The sequence below is a fragment of the Myxine glutinosa genome, chromosome 14 (genome assembly GCF_964187855.1).
Source record: "Myxine glutinosa chromosome 14, kmMyxGlut1.1, whole genome shotgun sequence".
Classification (NCBI taxonomy): domain Eukaryota; kingdom Metazoa; phylum Chordata; class Myxini; order Myxiniformes; family Myxinidae; genus Myxine; species Myxine glutinosa.
The window spans coordinates 15,804,290-15,825,336 of NC_136274.1; positions in this window are offsets into that span (position 1 = coordinate 15,804,290).

Here is a 21,047-nt window from a genome sequence, read left to right on the forward strand (position 1 = left end):
CATGAAACCAATAAATTCCACATTACTGTAGCACCTTCAGTCACACGTCAGACATGGACAGCAAGTTCGTGAAGGACTTCCACGAAAAACGTACCCGTTCGCAAACGGGTACGTTTGTTCCATACCCAGTCAATGGCGAATCTGCAGACGGCGATCCGCGAATTCACGTTTAGAAAGTAGAAAACATCACGGTATTCCGTCATTCACTTGAACTCGATATCTGTTTTTTCATTCCAAACAGCATAACTCCAATCACAAATTAAATAACATTAATATAAAAAATAAACTTTTAACATTCGTGACAAACAAATATTTAAATCCTGATGTGAAGTTCCATATGGTTGGGTGAACACAATTACGAATTCAAAATCGTAATTGTATTCACTCAATTCCAATCATCAATTGATACTTTAACAAAACGCTTAACACGATTAACGTTTAACGATTTAACATTACGAATGAATGACGGTTGTATTTGGATCTTATCAAACCCAATCATGGCTTACACATACAAGCATGGAAACGGCCGTAAAACGATGATGTTTGCCTAGCTATTCTGGATTAGCATAAAATCTATGTAAACTAGCAAATGTGTGCATCTGGTCCACGCACATAGACCAAGTAAACTGGCACTATCTAAGAGGTTGAATCCTCCAAACATCAATTTATCTCGTTTTTATTCGTAACCTTTCCAAAGGCTTGGCTGACTTTGGATGCTGCTCCACACTGTTAGTATCCAAAATAGGATCTAGGGTGCATTTAAAATCAGCACTCACAAACAACAGTTGAAACAAGAACGGCACTCAGTAGAGAGCATACCTCCGCCTGGTTGGCCATATCACTCAATGGTGAAGAATCACTTAATAAAATTCTACTAGCTGTATCCGGATCCGAATCTTCACCAAAATCTAATCGAATAGTCCTTGTCACACACACAACCGGTCCACCAAGTTTCCTCCAAATCCATCTACAACTTTTTGAGATATCCTGCTATGTATCGTTTTTGACCCGATCTCCTAATGGTGAAGAATCACTTGAAAATTAAATAATTCTCATATCCGAATCTATATTCAGATCTTCACCAAAATTTAATCGAATCGTCCTTGTCACACACACAACCTGTCCACCAAGTTTCGTCCAAATCCATCCATGACTTTTTGAGATATCCTGCTATGTATCGTTTTTGACCCGATCTCCTAATGGTGAAGAATCACTTGAAAATTAAATAATTCTCATATCCGAATCTATATTCAGATCTTCACCAAAATTTAATCGAATCGTCCTTGTCACACACACAACCTCTCCACCAAGTTTCGTCCAAATCCATCCATAACCTTTTGAGATATCCTGCTATGTATCGTTTTTGACCCGATCTCCCAATGGTGAAGAATCACTTTTTAAAATTCTAGTAGCCGAATCCGGATCTTCACCAATATTAAATATTTCGTCCTCGTCACAAAAGCTACATCTCTGCCAAATTTCGTCCGAATCTGTCCACAACTTTTTGAGATATTTTGTTCACAACCAGACAGACAAACAGACAGACAGACAGGGGTGAAAACATAACCTCCATCCACCTTTGGTGGCGGAGGTAATCAATCATGGATAGAAAGCCATCTAGTTTTCCAAAAAGAAGAGATACCTTTCCGTGGAACATATTGCAGTCATTTCAAAGAGAGAGAGAGAGAAATGTCAGTCGTTTCTTCGCATTGATAGCTTCCCTCCGTCGGTGTGGGCCGCAAACACTCTCCATTTATCTTTGTCATCATCTCTGAAACCAGCACTGGCAAAAAAGAAAAGTCTCCCAGGATCACACATGGCATATTTGACAGTATCTCAAGTAGAGATCGACAAAGGCCTTGTCCTCTGCCCCATCGGTTGCATTGTTGATAGTAAAATAGTAGGTATAGGTGATGTGAACCAATTCTTTCATTTTTCAAGTAACCCTCATCAGTCTTGATGCTCAGGTCTTCCGATTTTCTGCTCCTGCCTTCAACACAGGTATAGCTGGGCTCGCGAGTACGGTGAAAACTTCCTCTTCTCCGTTTCTGTTGTCCCGTCAGCAAGACAGTTTGTCCAAATTGATAAACCAAATTTGCAAACCACTTTTGTCTCTTGTACAAATACTTACATCAACTAATGTCTCCCTAGCTCTTTTTATTTCCAAATCTGTTCAACATTCTGCAGCTACATTCACTTTGGTACCCATTTGGGATGTCAAAAGGACATTTTTGTCACGTCTTCATCAATTGATATGGGACTTGACTATCACCCTGTCGATAGACCATAATCTCCGCTGTTGAGTTTGCAAAAAGCTGTGCAAAGATGTCAGGATGTGAAGCATTATTCCAGTTCTTACGAGCAAGTATTTTGACTTCCTGGAGCGGAAGCCATTGCAATATGCATACTGTGCATCGGATTGCCATTATCAGGAGCAATTCCCTTCAACCTCCTCAGACCTCTGATGGACTCACAATAATGCATCAGTTGAAGTGACCGTGCTGGTTATCGCGAGGGACGAAGAGTGGGATGGGTGGGTGAGCAGTAAAAGAATCTGAGATTGCAGTGACACACCTTATTCGTTTAAACCTCCAACACTGACTTTCAGGAAGTAAGATTTTGTTGAACTTTCAAGAAGTAAGACATTGTGCGGGTCATCGAGAAAAAGGCCTGTATCGGGTTCCAGAACTAACCCTGTTCAGACCTAACCCATTTGATGGGCCTCATGGCCTGCATTGAAGTTCCTTGTAAGGGAACCGATGTCATTATTATAATTTCCAATCGGGAGATATCCATCTGAGAATTAATTCCTACTCAGTCCTCCAGAACAGCTGACCGAGCTATCTTAAGATTAACATAAAAAACTTGCAAGATGATTCAGTAAGAAAATGTAACATTCAAATTGTCCGAGGGAAAAAAATCCCCGGAATTAAATAGTCTTAATGGGAATCAGATTTGTATTGTTATTGTATTAGTTGAGCCCGCGGAATTTGCGCGCAACAGACGGGGAAGATTTGATGCGGGGGAGCACTTTGTCAAGAGAACACACAGTTCCGTGGGATAAATGGAATCGTACCTCAGTGGTTAAGGTGTGTGTGAATCCTCCTGTTATGACAATAGGTTGTGCAGAGATATGCTGTTCGTTTTTGAAGCAAACATTGCATCAGAAAAATATAAACTTTACCTTCACAACAACAACAACAACAACACCTCCAATAACACGATCACTTTGGAGAAAGAAGCTGTTCACAAGGCCTGAAGGCCAAACTCCTGAGGCCCATATGCACGATGGCCTTCTCAAGGTGACAACCTTTTGGTATATACTTGATAACCCTTGCTTTGCACTGAAGGGAAAACAGAAATGGAAGGTATAACGATTTTGAATACTGTATAACGCTTCCACAGATGGCTGACCCAAACAGGGCACATGGCGGCCGAGGCCAGCTGTCGAACCAATGGTGTAAGGCAGTCCTTCGATGGTCCACCCCACTGATTTACAAACATGCGCACACACGCACTCCATCCAATCATCCAATCAAAAACCACAGTTCAGCTATATAGATTAGAAATACCTTGTCGTATTTATTGAAGCCAAACAGAAGTGGAATCTCCGTCCAATAGGTTAAAAGTAGGTTAAAGGTTGATATGAAATCAGAATTGGGTCTTTAATTTACCACTCAAACAATGCTGCATGCAGCTGCAAAACATTATCCCATTCTATTATTTTGCATTTTACATCATTGCTGAGTGAGTTGCGGTGTGGGTGATGCAGTGCCCCCTGTAGTTCAGAACAGAAATGTGTCATTTGTCCCTGGAGCTGGCGATAGCTTGCTGACTTTTTTGCGAAGGACAGGTGAGATGTTTAATGTCCACCAACCAGAGATGTCAACAAGTCACTTTAGCCAAGCCTCAAGCAAGCCTCAAGTCTTTGGGGGCAAGTCTCAAGTCTTTGGAGGCAAGTCTCAAGTCTTTGGAGGCAAGCCTCAAGTCTCTGGAGGCAAGTCTTTGGAGGCAAGTCTCAAGTCTTTGGAAGCAAGTCTTCAGGCAAGTCTCAAGTCTTTGGAGGCAAGTCTCAAGTCTTTGGAGGCAAGTCTCAAGTCTTTGGAGGCAAGTCTTTTGTATACAGGATCAAGGCTCGAGAAAGAGCTAACATTTATCACACAAAAAAATCAAACAGACAAACAAAGTATATAATAAGGGGAGCGGTAGACAAGATGGGGAGAGAAGGGGAAGCACACAAACACAACATTTGAGAGCTGGGACATCGGGAGATCTGTGGGAGGGAGAGGGCTTGGGGGGAGGAGGAGTGGGAAGGAGGGGGGGAGTCTCAAGTCTTTGGAGGCAAGTCTCAAGTCTAGTATCAAGTCTTTTTGGGCCAGTCTCTAGTCAAGTCTCAAGTCTTTGGAGGCAAGTCTCAAGTCTTTAGAGGCAAGTCTCAAGTCAAGTTTCAAGTCTTTGGAGCCAAGTCTCAAGTCTTTGTGTGCAAGTGTCAAGTCTTTGAGGGCCAGTCTCTTGTCAAGTCTCAAGTCTTTGGAGACTAGTCTCAAGTCTGTGGAGGCAAGTCTCAAGTCTGTGGAGGCAAGTCTTTGGAGGCAGGTCTCAAGTCTTTGGAGGCAAGTCATTGGAAGCAAGTCTCAAGTCTTTGGAGGCAAGTCTTTGGAGGCAGGTCTCAAGTCTTTGGAGGCAAGTCTCAAGTCTTTGGAGGCAAGTCTCAAGTCTTTGGAGGCAAGTCTCAAGTCTTTGGAGGCAAGTCTCAAGTCTGTGGAGGCAAGTCTCAAGTCTGTGGAGGCAAGTCTCAAGTCTGTGGAGGCAAGTCTCAAGTCTGTGGAGGCACGTCTAAAGCCTTTGGAGGCAAGCCTCAAGTCTTTGGAGGCAAGTCTTTTGCATACAGGATCGAGGCTCGTGAAAGAGCTAACATTTATCACACAAAAAAAATCAAACAGACACAAAGTATATAATAAGGGGAGCGGTAGACAAGATGGGGAGAGCAGGGGAGGCACACAAACACAACATTTGAGAGCAGGGTCATCGGGAGATCTGTGGGAGGGAGAGGGCTTGGGGGGAGGAGGCGTGGGAAGGGGGGGCAGGGGGAGTCTCAAGTTTTTGGAGACAAGTCTCAAGTCTTTGGAGGCAAGTCTCAAGTCTTTGGAGGCAAGTCTTTTGTATACAGGATCAAGGCTCGTGAAAGAGCTAACATTTATCACACAAAAAAATCAAACAGACACACAAAGTATTCAAGTCTTTGGGGGCCAGTCTCTAGTCAAGTCTCAAGTCTTTGGAGGCAAGTCTCAAGTCTTTGGAGGCAAGTCTCAAGTAAAGTCTCAAGTCTTTGGAGGCAAGTCTCAAGTCTTTGTAGGTAAGTCTCAAGTCTTTGGAGGCAAGTCTCAAGTCAAGTTTCAAGTCTTTGGAGGCAAGTCTCAAGTCTTTGTGTGCAAGTGTCAAGTCTTTGAGGGTCAGTCTCTAGTCAAGACAAGTCTTTGGAGGCAAGTCTCAAGTCTTTGAAACAAGAAGGGGGCGGGACACTAGGGAAACAGGAAGGGGGCGGAACACTAGGGAAACAGAAAGGAGGTGGAACAATGGGGAAACAGGAAGGGGGCGGAACACTAGGGAAACAGGAAGGGGACGGGACACTAGGGAAAGGGGCAGAACACTAGGGAAAGGGGCGGAACACGAGGGAAACAGGAAGGGGGCGAAACACGAGGGAAACAGGAAGGGAGCGGGACACAAGGGAAACAGGAAGGGGGTGGGACACTAGGGAAACAGGAAGGGGACGGGACACTAGGGAAACAGGAAGGGGACGGGACACTATGGAAACAGGAAGGGGGCTGAACACTAGGGAAAGGGGCGGAACACTAGGGAAGCAGGAAGGGAGCGGAACACTCGGGAAACAGGAAAGGAGTGGAACACAATGGAAACAGGAAGGGAGTGGAACACTCGGGAAACAGGAAGGGGGCGGGACACTAGGGAAAGGGGCGGAACACTAGGGAAAGGGGCGGAACACGAGGGAAACAGGAAGGGGGCAAAACACGAGGGAAACAGGAAGGGAGTGGAACACGAGGGAAACAGGAAGGGAGCGGAACACTAGGGAAACAGGAAGGAGGTGGAACAATGGGGAAACAGGAAGGGGGCAGAACACGAGGGAAACAGGAAGGGGACGGGACACTAGGGAAACAGGAAGGGGGCGGAACACTAGGGAAAGAGGAAGGGGACGGGACACTAGGGAAACAGGAAGGGGACGAGACACTAGGGAAACAGGAAGGGGGTGGGACACTAGGGAAACAGGAAGGGGGCGGAACACTAGGGAAACAGGAAGGAGGTGGAACAATGGGGAAACAGGAAGGGGGCAGAACACGAGGGAAACAGGAAGGGGACGGGACACTAGGGAAACAGGAAGGGGGCGGAACACTAGGGAAAGAGGAAGGGGACGGGACACTAGGGAAACAGGAAGGGGACGAGACACTAGGGAAACAGGAAGGGGGCGGAACACGAGGGAAACAGAAAGGAGGTGGAACAATGGGGAAACAGGAAGGGGGCGGAACACTAGGGAAACAGGAAGGGGCGGAACACGAGGGAAACAGGAAGGGGACGGGACACGATGGAAACAAGAAGGGGGCGGAACACGAGGGAAACAGAAAGGAGGTGGAACACTAGGGAAACAGGATGGGGACGGAACACAAGAGAAACAGGAAGGGGACGGAACACAAGGGAAACAGGAAGGGGGCGGAACACTAGGCAAACAAGCAGGGGGCGGAACACGAGGGAAAGGGGCGGAACACGAGGGAAACAGGACGGGGGCATAACACGAGGGAAACAGGAAGGGAGAGGAACACTAGGGAAACAGGAAGGGGGCGGGACACTAGGGAAACAGGAAGGGGGGGGGACACTAGGGAAAGGGGCGAAACACGAGGGAAACAGGAAGGGAGAGGAACACTAGGGAAACAGGAAGGGGGCGGGACACTCGGAAAAGGGGCGGAACACTAGGGAAAGGGGCGGAACACTAGGGAAGCAGGAAGGGAGCGGAACACAATGGAAACAGGAAAGGAATGGAACACAATGGAAACAGGAAGGGAGTGGAACACTCAGGAAACAGAAAGGGGGCGGGACACTAGGGAAAGGGGCGGAACACCAGGGAAAGGGGCGGAACACTAGGGAAACAGGAAGGGGGCGAAACACGAGGGAAACAGGAAGGGAGTGGAACACTAGGGAAACAGGAAGGGAGCGGGACACAAGGGAAACAGGAAGGGGGCGGGACACTAGGGAAACAGGAAGGGGGCGGAACACTAGGGAAACAGGAAGGAGGTGGAACAATGGGGAAACAGGAAGGGGGCAGAACACTAGGGAAACAGGAAGGGGACGGGACACGAGGGAAACAGGAAGGGGGCGGAACACTAGGGAAACGGGAAGGGGACGGGAAACTAGGGAAACAGGAAGGGGACGAGACACTAGGGAAACAGGAAGGGGGCGGAACACTAGGGAAACAGGAAGGGGACGTGACAATATGGAAACAGGAAGGGGGCGAAACACGAGGGAAACAGAAAGGAGGTGGAACAATGGGGAAACAGGAAGGGGGCGGAACACTAGGGAAACAGGAAGGGGACGGGACACTAGGGAAACAGGAAGGGGGCGGAACACTAGGGAAACAGGAAGGGGACGGGACTCTAGGGAAACAGGAAGGGGCGGAACACGAGGGAAACAGGAAGGGGACGGGACACGTTGGAAACAGGAAAGGGGCGGAACACTAGGGAAACAGGAAGGGGGCGAACCACTCGGGAAAGGGGCGGAACACTAGGGAAACAGGAAGGGGGCGTAACACGAGGGAAACAGGAAGGGGGCGTAACACGAGGGAAACAGGAAGGGGGCGGGACACTAGGGAAAGGGGCGGAACACTATGGAAACAGGAAGGGGGCGAAACACGAGAGAAACAGGGAGTGGAACACTATGGAAACAGGAAGGGGGCGAGACACTAGGGAAAGGGGTGGAACACTAGGGAAACAGGAAGGGGGCGGAACACGAGGGAAACAGGGAGGGAGTGGAATACTCGGGAAACAGGAAGGGGGCGGAACACTAGGGAAAGGGGCGAACCACTAGGGAAACAGGAAGGGGGCGAAACACTAGGTAAACATAAAGGGAGTGGAACACTAGGGAAACGGGAAGGGGGTGGGACACTAGGGAAACAGGAAGGGGGCGGAACACTAGGAAAACAGTAAGGGGGCGGAACACTGTGGAAACAGGAAGGGGGCGGGACACTAGGGAAACAGGAAGGGGGCGGAACACTGTGGAAACAGGGAGGGGGCAGGATGATGTGGAAGCAGATAAAGGGCGGGACACTGAATAAAAACGAAACCTATAACGTATTAACTTAAATTTTTGTCGTGATATAATTTACAATTATTTATGAGGTTTAAACATTCCAAGTCAAATGACAAATAATCACAAAATCTTTTTATTGGGTCTGGACGAGCACGGGCCAAGTCTCCCCGGTTTGAATAAAGTTGTGCTTCCTTGTTGGCAAGACTGGCGCTTGACACTTGGACATGTTGTGCTCTGTGCTATCTGGAGTGTGAACACGATATATTTAACCATAGTGGTGAACGGTATGTAATCCTGATCCCGTATCACTGGCACCCTGCACGTGCACAGTACTCACGTACATGGTATATGTAGTCATTGACCGAACCGCGTACACCGATGACTAAAAATAATTTACCATCTATTTTAAACCCCATTTTAATTAAATGTTTATTCAACGATTATTTTTGGAACATTGTGAACAAGTCATTATAAGCTTAAGTCGCATGTAAGCTGCGAGCAAGTCATAAGCTCCCAGACACCAGGTCAAAAGTTGAAGTCTCAAGTCAATTTCGTAAAGTCCGAGTTAAGTCGCAAAATTTTGTGACGAGTCTGAGTCCCAAACCCTGCCACCAACTAATGGCAGCAAACTCAGTTTAAAATTCATCTGAGGGACATTGATGTATCGTGCCGTCTGCGAAAAACAGTGGCAGTGTAGAGCTGGGTCCTGGAATGCCAGAGTGGATGGATAGCAGACCCCTGGCTTTTGCCATGAGGAGCAGGGGCAGGAAGCGTCTTATCACATGGGCGCCCGAAAAGTCCGACGACATTGCATGGGGTGTAAGGGCTTTCTAAAATGGATGACATCCTTTGATTGCCAATAATTTTATCCTTGCAAGTCATGCGGAGGCTATAGGAGGCAGGCCTCAAAATTTCCTCAAAAGTTATGGGCGTATTCACTTATTCCAATTTGGCCTGAATTTAGTCAACACGTGACTTTCAAAATGACGTAACCTGTCCCAGAATGGTCGGTGCGCAAAATGTACATGTGCTCTCAGAAAAAGCAGTGTTTAGGGAACCATAAAGTACGAGGGGCAGTCAATAAGTAACCGTAAAATATTTTTCACAACTTGTTTATTGCATGTACTTGTGGAACAACTGTTATTTTTCAACATAATCTCCATTGCAGTCAATGCATTTTTTTTTCCAGTGCTTTACTAAGGCCTGGATTCCTCTAGAAAAAATATATATTTTGGCTGCTTGTGTAGCCATTCGTATACCGTCTCTTGGACCTCTTTGTCGGATTGGAAAGTGGTTCCGCAAAGCGCCTCTTTAAGTGGCCCAAAGATGTGATAATCAGAAGGGGCGAGGTCTGGCGAGTAGGGTGGATGAGGAAGACACTCAAAATGCAGGTCCTCAATTGTTGCAGATGTAGCGCAGGCAGTATGGGGCCGAGCATTGTAATGCTGCAGCAAAACACCGGTAGTGAGTAGTCCACGACATTTTGATCCGATTTCTGGTTTCAGATGATATTTAAGGAGGTCGCAGTATGATGCACTGGTGACTGTGGTCCCTCTGGGCATGTCATGCTCTACTAGTGGGCCTCGGCTATCCCAGAAGAGCGTCAGCATCACTTTTCCAGCGGACGGCTGTGTGCGAAATTTTTTGGGCTTCAGTGAAGTTGAATGGCGCCACTCTTTGCTTACCCTCTTCGTTTCTGGATGAATGTAGTGGACCCAGCTTTCATCCCCAGTCACTACGCGCTGTAAGAAAGCATCGCCTTCTGTTTCGTAATGTCACAGGTCTTCACATTGTAAAGAACTGGCCCCTGCGTGAAGGGCTCGGGGTACTGCCTATTGCTCCGGAGATCCTAATCGACGTGCTCGGGAGACCAATACGTTCCCCATGGAAAAGTCGCGCCGTATGAGCAGTCAGAAGTGACCGAGCGAAGTTACCATCCAAATAAATGCTGGCGCAATTTTACACCTCCCTCCCCCCCACCCCCCCAAAAAAAATTCAACATACAGTATGCCAATCAAGATATACAATGCAAATTCAAAACAGGGGAATAAATGCAAATCCTTTACTCAGAATCAAGAAAAAAATAAACACAGGGTACAACACCCAGGAAAAGATAAATCGTAAGGAAAAGAAATCCCGCTGATATGCAGCGGCAAAGTTCAAGTAATTAAAGGACAGACAGGCAACAAGACAAAACAGACAAGACAATTAAACGACGCACCCGGTATCCCTAGCTAATCCCAAAGGGGAGGGAGAAGGTAGCAAAATAACAAAGAAATATTCGCCAGGATATAAAGGAAACAAGCATTCTGAGTATTGCGCTGCAATACATGTCCCCTACCGGCAGTCGGTCGTCCGGAAAACTGTTGGGGAAATTACCAAAGTTCAAAGTGCCATAACTTTGTCAAAAATGATCGAAACGTCATGAAGTTCGAACTTGATCTGTAACTTATCATGAGGAAACCATGTGCCAAGTTTGAAATCATTAGCATTAAGAGTTTAGAAAAAAAAGTCTGGAAAACTGTTCTTTGCGTGACGGATGGACAGACTGACAGACGGAGTGCAAACCTATAGTCCCCTCCAGTGTACACCGGTAGGGGACTAATAAAAGGTAAAATAAAACCGGGAGGGGAGGGGAGGACTAATAAAAGGTAAAATAAAACCGGGAGGGGAGGGGAGGACTAATAAAAGGTAAAATAAAACCGGGAGGGGAGGGGACGAGGGGAGGAGGGGGATTCAGGCCTGTTTCAGATGGCGTCCTGGCTGCGTCGCCCCAACCACGTGTCCCGAGGGTGGCGCCTCCACTCCACTCTTCTCTTTCTCAGTGGGTGTCCCCAAACTCCACGAACAACTTGCCCAGGGCAGTTTCTGCAAGACCCTGAAGCCGCACTTTGCCTCCGGCCGGCTCAGCCGAAACTTGACGAGGAGCCAAAGCTTCTGCTTCCTCTTCCACTTTGCCTCACGATCCCACGTGCACCGATAAAACCCACATCCACCCCAAATCTCTCCTGCACAGACTGTCCCTCCAACAGGCAGCCCTCAGAAAGATGAATCAAAAATCCTCAAAAAGCTCACAAAGGCCGAGTTTCTCATCAAAACCTGGACCGTACGTGCTGCGTCGTTTTCGCCTTTTTCCACCCACTCCACACGCTCTTCTTCCACCTCCCTCCCCTCTTCTTTCTTTCTTTTCAAAGATTCTTTCTCTATTCAATTATTTAGAGCTCCGGTGGGAGGGAGAAAGTCGATAAGGAAGATCTTTGTTTTTCTTTTAACAAAATAATAAAAATAAAGTCGAAAAGGAAGGAAAAAGAAAACAGCAAATCTGGTTTCACAGCCGGCCTGGAATTTCACATAAGGTACACCCCAACGATCACAGCTTCTCGTCATTGCAAGCCCAGCCCCATGAGTGTACCATCCTTAAACAATCCACCCCACGAGTGTAACAACATGAACATGCGTCCACTCGCCGTTCTTTCCGTTTGTGTGTGAGTTGTCTAGGCACCCACCCTGCAGACACTTTGCGGAACTCCAGCATGTTGTGAATGATATGGTGTGCTGAACCATGGCTAATGTTCAATTCAGGGACCACTTCATCCAGCGTAATGTGACGGTTTTCCCTTAGCACGCGCTCACCTCCTGCAACCATTTCTGGTGCGTCGGCTGTGTGAGGCCGGCCCGAGCGAGCAGCGTCTGCCACACTAGACACTCCACCTTTAAACTTCCTGTCGCAGTCGCACATCTACTGCAGCGATAAACATGCGTCACCATATTGCATCTTCATTCTGCGATGGATTTCACTGGGATTCACACCCTCACTGCCCAAGAAACGGATGACTGAACGTTGCTCCTCCCTGGTTCATGCTTCCAAGAGAGCCGCCATCTTGAAACTGCTCTAGTGACGTCATACGCTCAATGTTGTCAGATATAAAACAAGCAAACCATGACTCTTCCCATAGATAGAACTTATGTCGTCTACAACAGCGTCTCTCAACCGGGGGCCCGTGGCCCCCCAAGGGGGCCACGGGCCTTCGACTGGGGGGCCACGAGCGGACGCCGAAAAATTGCGATTCAGAATGCAGAAGCTTGTAATGTACAATTAAGGTGACGAGTCTCCGGTCATAGTGTCAAAGTAAAAAGGGTAGATGAGTTTAACCTTCTCTAAAAAAGCCGTTTTTGCGGTACGTGGGAACGGACGGACGGACATTTGGTGATTTATAGTAAGATGCTAATGGCTAGTTTTGCATCTACTACGATCAATCCTTTGAGTATTTAATGTGAAAAGCTACGAAATGACTCTTTGAAGGTAATTTTATACGAATGTTCAAAGGTGTAATGGAGATGTGGACGAAAATGAACTATGTTCAGGGAGTTCATACCATGATACATCATCTATCTGCCTGTTGCATTTTAAACTCTTCTGAAACCGATGGTGGTCTAGATTTTCTCAACTTGACAGAAACATTCCCTGTAGTGTTCATTTTCATGTTTCTTTTCATCATTTTCCAATCAATCCTCACACTTAAAATTATGCAGTCAAATTGGTGATAAAGTTTTTTTCCGACAGTTGCTAAGAGCAAATCACACGCTCACATGCAGACAGCAGACAGCAGACAATCTAGGACTTGAGATCAGACAAACACTGCCATTGACCTTTTGGGGAAGTTACTTCCCAGTCCACACTGCGTGCCGGTGGTGCCATCTAGTGCCAGTGCTTTTCTCGGCACAAAACGGAGCACTATTAGAATGAAATGTCCTTCCCAACGGGATGCCAACCTATTAGTGTAGCAGCATAGCAAACCTGTTGTGCATTTTGTGATACAAGCACCAAATTTGGTACACTAGTAGACTATCATATTATGAAAAGATCTGGATATTGGGCCATCTCAGATTCAGAGATTTGATTTTTGCAAGATTTCGATTCGATTGGGATCGAAGAGAACACCTTCTTCGTCTTCTGTACAGTGAAGTTGCCAGCCCTGAATTATCTGGCTACATCTGGGTGCTTCATTGGGAGTGCAACCGTGTCCCTCAGGTGAACAGGGACCCACCTGGCATAGTGTGTGTGGTCTAAGGCATGGAACCATGGGACCAGTTCCGTCAGGGCATCAAGGTACGTTGTGAATGAAGCCTGCCACAGAGAACGCACGTAGACCAGTACCAACATCTCTAGTTCCAGCACAGTTGCCCAGTACTGGAAGTTGGGAATGTCTTCTCCTCTCTGGTGACACCAGTCTTCGAACTCAGGCAGGTCTTCTGCATCATCAGCATATGTCATACAGTGGCGTTCATACGCACGGTGTTGCAGGATGTGCAGTGCCGCTGCAGTGATTTGATGAGCTCTTCTTGTGCGGGTGACGTGGGCAGCTCGTAGGAAGGAGTCGGCCGTCCCTGGCGTTGCAATCTCAGCTTGCAAAATCTGCAAATCTTGCAAAAATCAAATCTCTGAATCTGAGATGGCCCAATATCCAGATCTTTTCATAATATGATAGTCTACTCGTGTGCCAAATTTGGTGCTTGTATCACAAAATGCACAATTCTTTTGAATATTTGGGCTAAGCCGCCCCACTATATAGGGTGCTCTGTACCTTAAATGGCGAGCTTTAGGAGAGGAAGTAGAGCATCACATTTATAAAGTCGTCGTTACGATTCAGCCATGGTCAGAATTTAATCGCCGACCTCCAAACTCAGGGCGGACATTCTAACCACAATGCAACTGATTCTGGTATAAACCACTTTTGACCATTAATCTATTGATATGTGCGATATTTTACTCAAAACTGGTCATTAACCTCCTTTTAAATAAAAATAAGGGCATTCTACCTGGGCACTCACCTAGTACATTAAAGCAGTATACTACACCGACGAAACAACAGATATATTATTCAATAATCACTCATGGTTCCCCAACAGAATATTTTTTGCACCTGCGAAAAACCGAAAATATGACCGAAAAATACATATTTTGGGGGGTAACCCCCATAGACCTCGATTTGTTTTAATGGCATGAACAAACTCATACATCATGACATGGGCGATGACGGTTGTGGTCAAGTTTCATTGTGTTTGGAAAAACTGGAAAATTGGAAAATTTGGAAATGGGAAAAATTGTAAAATTGGGGAAAAAAAATTTTGGAAAATTTTTGGAAAAACAATATAGCCTATTTTACTCCAGGGGGTCCTAGGATTACCCACCAAAAATTTCGTTGCGATCGGTTCAGCCGTTTTTGTGGTACCTGGGAACAGACAGACAGACAGACAGACACTTGGTGAATTATAGTAAGATGAAGGTTGTGGTCAAGTTTCATTGTGTTTGGAAAAACTGGAAAATTGGAAAATTTGGAAATGGGAAAAATTGTAAAATTGGAAAGAAAAAAAAATTGGAAAATATTTGGAAAAACAATATAGCCTATTTTACTCCAGGGGGTCCTAGGATTACCCACCAAAAATTTCGTTGCGATCGGTTCAGCCGTTTTTGTGGTACCTGGGAACAGACAGACAGACAGACAGACACTTGGTGAATTATAGTAAGATGAAGGTTGTGGCCAAGTTTCATCGAAATAGTGTGTGTAGTTTCAGAGGAGAAAGCAAATTCTGATTTGGATGGGGGGATGCGGGGAGTCAAACCTGGATCCACTGAGACCCCCGGTAGACCCTCTTGGACCCCGATTTTTTTTAAATGTCGCAAACAAACTTGAATTGCAACATAACAAATATAATTTGTGCCAAGTTTGGTCACAATTCCAGCAGCAGTTATGGAGAAGAAGTTGCAAGTGTTTATACGGACTGACGGAAGCACGACGCGACATCGCATAAGCTCCCCGGTACTATGTTCCAGGTGAGCTAAAATCCTTTATTTCAGACACAAAGTCCATACATCAATCATCACTGTGCAGTTTTAGTATCACACAAAAAGGAGGTTATCCCACCTGTGTACAAGTGATGAAGCACCAAGGCCAACAACAATGAATGATTTCACGAGCATGTTGTCAATGAGAATGACACGGTTTGGAACGCCATTCACTGACTTCCTGAGCAATTCTTGAAAAGACATCGCCTTGTGATTCACAAAAGTTTGGGAAGCGCTATGCCAGGTAGTAAGGCCTAACAACCATCGAAAGGCATTGCTATAGCAGACAGTGAGTGAGTTTACACAAGGATATGATTTAACAAAATTGCTCCACAAACTTGAACAATAGATTGTAACATGAGGATTTAAACAAATGGCACTTTTAATTTCATCAGAATATATGAAAAACATATGAAGGAGCACATTTGCTCACACGCGGAGGGAGCCATATTGTCGCTTAGTGTCGTGATCACCACGTTTGTCATTGTTATCTCCGCCACCAAAGGTGGATGGAGGTTATGTTTTCACCCGTCTGTCTGTCTGTTCGTCTGTGTTCGTCTGTGAACAAAATATCTCAAAAAGTTGTGGACGGATTCGAGAAGGAAATTTGGCAGAGAAGTAGCGTATATGACAAGGACGAATTGGTTAGATTTTGGTGAACATCCGGATTCGGCTACTACTATTTATTAAGTGATTCTTGACCATTGAGCGATATGGCCAAACACGAGGGGTAGATCAGGGTATGAAAGACTTGACCTAAGGTGATTCCTGTGATTGATTTTGTGATTCTGTACTGTGATTTGCTGGTCCTCTCTGAGATACAAAACGTAAACTGTTCACCAGGCGGAGGTATGCTCTCCACCGAGTGCTGTTCAAGTTGATGATGTGACCGAGGTATGTATACCTGTCAACATAAATAGGTCACCACACACGTAAACATAGGGGCAATACCCCTGGTGCTCACCTGATGGAATAAACAGTACACTGCACCAACTAAAGGTATTTTAAACCAATTTCAATGGTTGCTGGAAGACAGGGCAGCTTGTAGAATCATACTAACATAATCACAAGACTTTACACAAAAACAAAAAAAATACTTATGTTGGGGGGCAACCCCTTCCCCTCCTCCTCCCTCCCCTAACCCCATATACCTATTCAGACCCCAATTTTTTTAATGCCTTGCACAAACATTGATAAATCACGGGTAATTAAGGCTGTGGTGAAGTTTCATCAAAATAGTGTGTGTAGTTTCAGAGAAGAAAGGAAATACCTATTTTGGGGGGTTAAAAACCTGGATCTACTTTGACCCCCGGTGGACCCCATTTGACCTCAATTTTTTTAATGCCGTGAACAAACTTTAGTCACCACACAACAAATATCATTTTTGCCAAATTTGGTCGCAATCCCATCAGCGGTTTCAGAGATGAAGTTGCAAGTGTTTACGGACGGACTGACGGACAGACAACGCGCCATCGCATACGCTCCCCTGAACTTCGTTACAGGTGAGATAAAAATCAGGTAATTGGTGAAACTTAACCTGTCAAGTCTGAAACACCGTGTGTACCGATTTAGCGGTGTTATACACAATATCAAATTCAGCAGCTTTCTGTTCACAAATCTCCAATAACATCCATAAGGCAAACATAGATGGAGACAGTAGACTCGTATCAGCATAACAGATAATATTGACAGACATCCCTGAAACTTTACAATAACCTTTGAACTTTTCAAACTTTTTGACAGATCATCTGTGTACAGGTTAAACAGAAAGGGTTAAACACCGCCCTGTCTAACCCCCATTATATACCCGGAAGGAATCGAAGAATATATTCCCCCACCGAACCATAGACATTCATTTCCCAAACCAGTTTTCTAAAAGACGTACAAGGCACATGGAAAAAACACGCTCCAATAACTTTTAGAGCAGCGTCCAGTGATTAACTCCATCAAAAGCCTTCCGTGCATCCAAAAAACAAACAAATACAGGACTTCCCTGTGTAACATAACAAGAATGACCGTGCTTTGTTCACAACCTGCAACAAAATCCGGTAACGAGCCGATTGGGCAATGTCAATTTAAAGTACTGTACTCTTAAAAGGTGAACAGCGCGATTGGGCAACACACATTTAATGTGCTATTAAAAGATGAACTTGTCACCTCTCACCCATGACAGCCTCACCACGGTTATATCAGAACAAGCTGATTAATTCACACTGTCACGGATTGGAGCGCGGTCACGGAACCGCAATACGCCGTTCAAAAATTATCTAACTTTTTTCAGAGAGCCGTGCGCCGTGCATTCTGGCGTGCTTGATTAAATATTACCAATAATTTTTATTTGATGGACGATTCGATTTTTCGGGGTCCTCATCGTGAGCAGCATTCGACCCAAACAAATCCAATGGAAATCTGTCACAACAAACCCGGGCAGTGTATAATCAGCAGAGGCCTCAGGCCTGATGTCTTCGACCTACCAGGAAACCAAGATGGTGGCTATATTATTCAATCTGGGTACCATGATAGGTGGAGCCACGCGACAAATGTTGGTGGGGTGCACATTTATAAAACATAGGGGCAATACCCCTGGCGCTCACCTGGTAGAATAAACAATATACTGCACTGACTAAAAGTATTTTATACCAATTTAAATGATTTCTAGAAGAAAGGGCAGCATGTAGAATCATACTAACATAATCATAAGATTTAAACAAACAAACAAAAAATACCTATTTTGGGGGGCAACCCCTTCCCCCAAACTCCCCCAATCCCATATACCTCTTCAGACCCCAATTTTTCTAATGCCTTGAACAAACATTGGTACATCATCGGTGATGAAGGTTGTGGTGGAGTTTCATCGAAATTGTGTCCATAGTTTCTGAGATTAAAGCAAATACCTATTTGGGGGGGCAACCCCCCCCCCCGTATACCGCCAAAGGGGCAGATTTTTTCATGCCGTGAACAAACTTTGGTACAGCACGGGTGATGAAGGTTGTGGTGAGGTTTCATCGAAATCGTGTGTGTAGTTTCAGAGTAGAAAGCAAAATCCTATTATGGGGGTCAAACCTGGATCCACTTTAACCCCAGGTTGACCCCCTTAACCCCGACTTTTTGAATGCCGTGAACAAACTTTAGTCACAACACAACAAATATCATTTGTGCCAAATCTGGTCACAATCCCATCAGCGGTTTCGGAGAACAAGTTTCAAGTGTTGACGGACGGACGGACGGACGGACGGACGGACGGACTGACGACGCACCATCGCATAAGCTCCACTGAACTTCGTTCCAGGTGACCTAAAAAAAAAAAAAACAATGGGTGCACATTTCAAAAATCGACCCCCAAGAAGAAGAAGAACAACAACAACAACAACCATGCAGAGCTTTTTTAGACCTGTGCCATGCCGCTGGTAAAAATCAACAACTTGCTTGAACACAAAAAGCTAAATCAGTGAAGTGACCCTTTCTAAAACCAAACTGGTGATCATAAAAACATGGCCCTGGGAAAAGATAACACGCTATCAAGAGCAATAGGACGATAACTCTCAGTACTGGAGAGATCACCAGCCTTACTTTTCACTGGAGGTACAATAACAACAGTGGCAAGGGTTTGGAGCACATGACCATGAACAAGCATCACCCTTATGAGAAGACTGAGGCGCACAAGTAGCCGAGGATCAGCAAATTTTACATGCTCCGCAGATAATCCGTCAGCCCCTGCAGATTTGCCACATTTGATATCTCTCAAAATATCAACAATTTCATTTGTTGCGAAAGAAACATCATTTATCAGCAGATAGTGAGCAATACAGAGTTTCTATGACAGTCAACTTGTGCAGGAACTAACTAATCAACTCAATAAAGAACTAAAATGTCCTTGCCACATGGCAACAACATCAACAACACCAGCTGTTAAAGATGGCCATGAAGATGAACACAGACAATCCCCAAAGATCATTTCAAGGAGTCATAAATCTATGGGCAAAAGTTTTGCCACCCGATTGTAGTTGGCCACCTATAATGGCCACCTGATTATAGACGCAGGTAAGCTGGAAGATCATTGGGCCTATTTAACAATCCCACTATTAATTTGCAATCGGTCACTGACTTTGACATCAAGACAAGTTTTTATTTCAGACCCTATAGGCATCAAAAAGGTACATATATAGAACAGTTTCAAAATGGAGCACATCGCCGCCATTAGAGCATTTACGTTGTATCAGATGTGACATTAAATATGAATTGTTGCTCTCAGCTTACCCGCTCGATGACAGAAGATACCATTTACATTTTTGCTGCCCATATCCCTACCCTGTTTAGAATCTCGCATGGGCAACTTGCGGGTAATGCACAATGACTTCTCTGATCCAAAAAAAAGGGAAAAGGACATGCAGGAAAAGAAACGGAAAGAAGGAGAAGAAAAATATGGACAATCTTTATTACAATTATTTGACACAACCTTTCTTTGTTAACACATGGTAAGTATCTCTTGCAAAGACTTTTGATTTCATTTCATTTTATTTATTATTTTACAGGTGCATCATAACATTCATTGCGCTCCTGCAGGATTGCTAAAGAGTAAACAGAATCACTAATGAGTTGATCTCCTGGTGCTAAACAAACAAAAAAGAGAAGAAATTGCACATTAAATACATGGGAGACTAGAACGATGATTTGACGTCACGACATAAAAATATTTTTTGGAAGAAACTGAATTATTTGAAAAAAGTGCAAAGGTGCCAATATTTTTAGCCATGGCTGTACCTGCTCCAAGTTTGAGTAAGATCCCTTTAGCTGTTCTCAAGTTATCGCGGTAACGAAAACCTATCATGGACTGACGGACAACCCGAAAACATAATGCCTCCAGTGACTTCGTCGGCGGAGACATAAAATTGATGATGAGTTCGTGCATCACATTGATTGATAAAAGAGGCAAACAATACTGAAAACAAGAAATTGAGTATAGCACCTGGCCTCGGTCCATCACCTCTGTCTGTGCTCTGTCCCCCAAATATTCCTTCAGGATACACAAGATCTGCCAGGAACCCTCTTCTGGTGAAACTGCCAAAATCAAGACTCTCTATTCACCTTCACTCTTTCATTCCTCTTTTCTCCCACCTCTGGAACAGACTCTCTCACTCTCTTCAATCCCACTCTTCCCTCCAGGTCTTCAAAACAGCTGTTCACCAGCATCTCTTATCCAAAAGGTTGATCTTTTCTACCCCTGTTAATAGACCCCAAATCCACCTCTTTCAATCTCCAACTTATTCCTGAAATTCCTGGTAGTGTTAATTTGCTTTATACCGAGTACCTCCCCAACCCCTTACCCCCAGACCTCCCCCTTCCACAGATATACCGACGTCCCTGTTCTCTACTGTTGTTGAGCTTGTGTGCTTCCCTCACTCTCCCCCTCTTGTCTCCCGCTCCCTTTATTGCACGTTTCATGTGTCCGTGCAAGTTTTCCTGTTTAATGTGATAGCTCTTACACGAGCCTCGACTCTGTATCCCCAAAAAATAAAAGATTTATTGATTAATTGCATAATTAAAATAAATAAATAGTAATCGTAAAATAATTAATTTCTTAATCAATTGGCTAATAGTATACCTAAACCACCACTGTTTCATCTGAATCTGTACGTTTTTGAAAATTAATTAATCAATCAAAGAATTAAATAGTTAATCAATGAATTGATTAATCATTTAATCAAAATAAATATCAGCTTCCAAGCTCAAAAGGTGCCAGATGAGAAAGAAAATAAAAATAAGTACTTAATAAATTGATAATAATTAAGTAATTAATGAATTAATTGATTAACCACAAAAATATATTTTAAAATACAGGTTTTTCCAACGCACTCGTTTACTCTTTTGCCCAAATTTCAGCTTCCGAGCT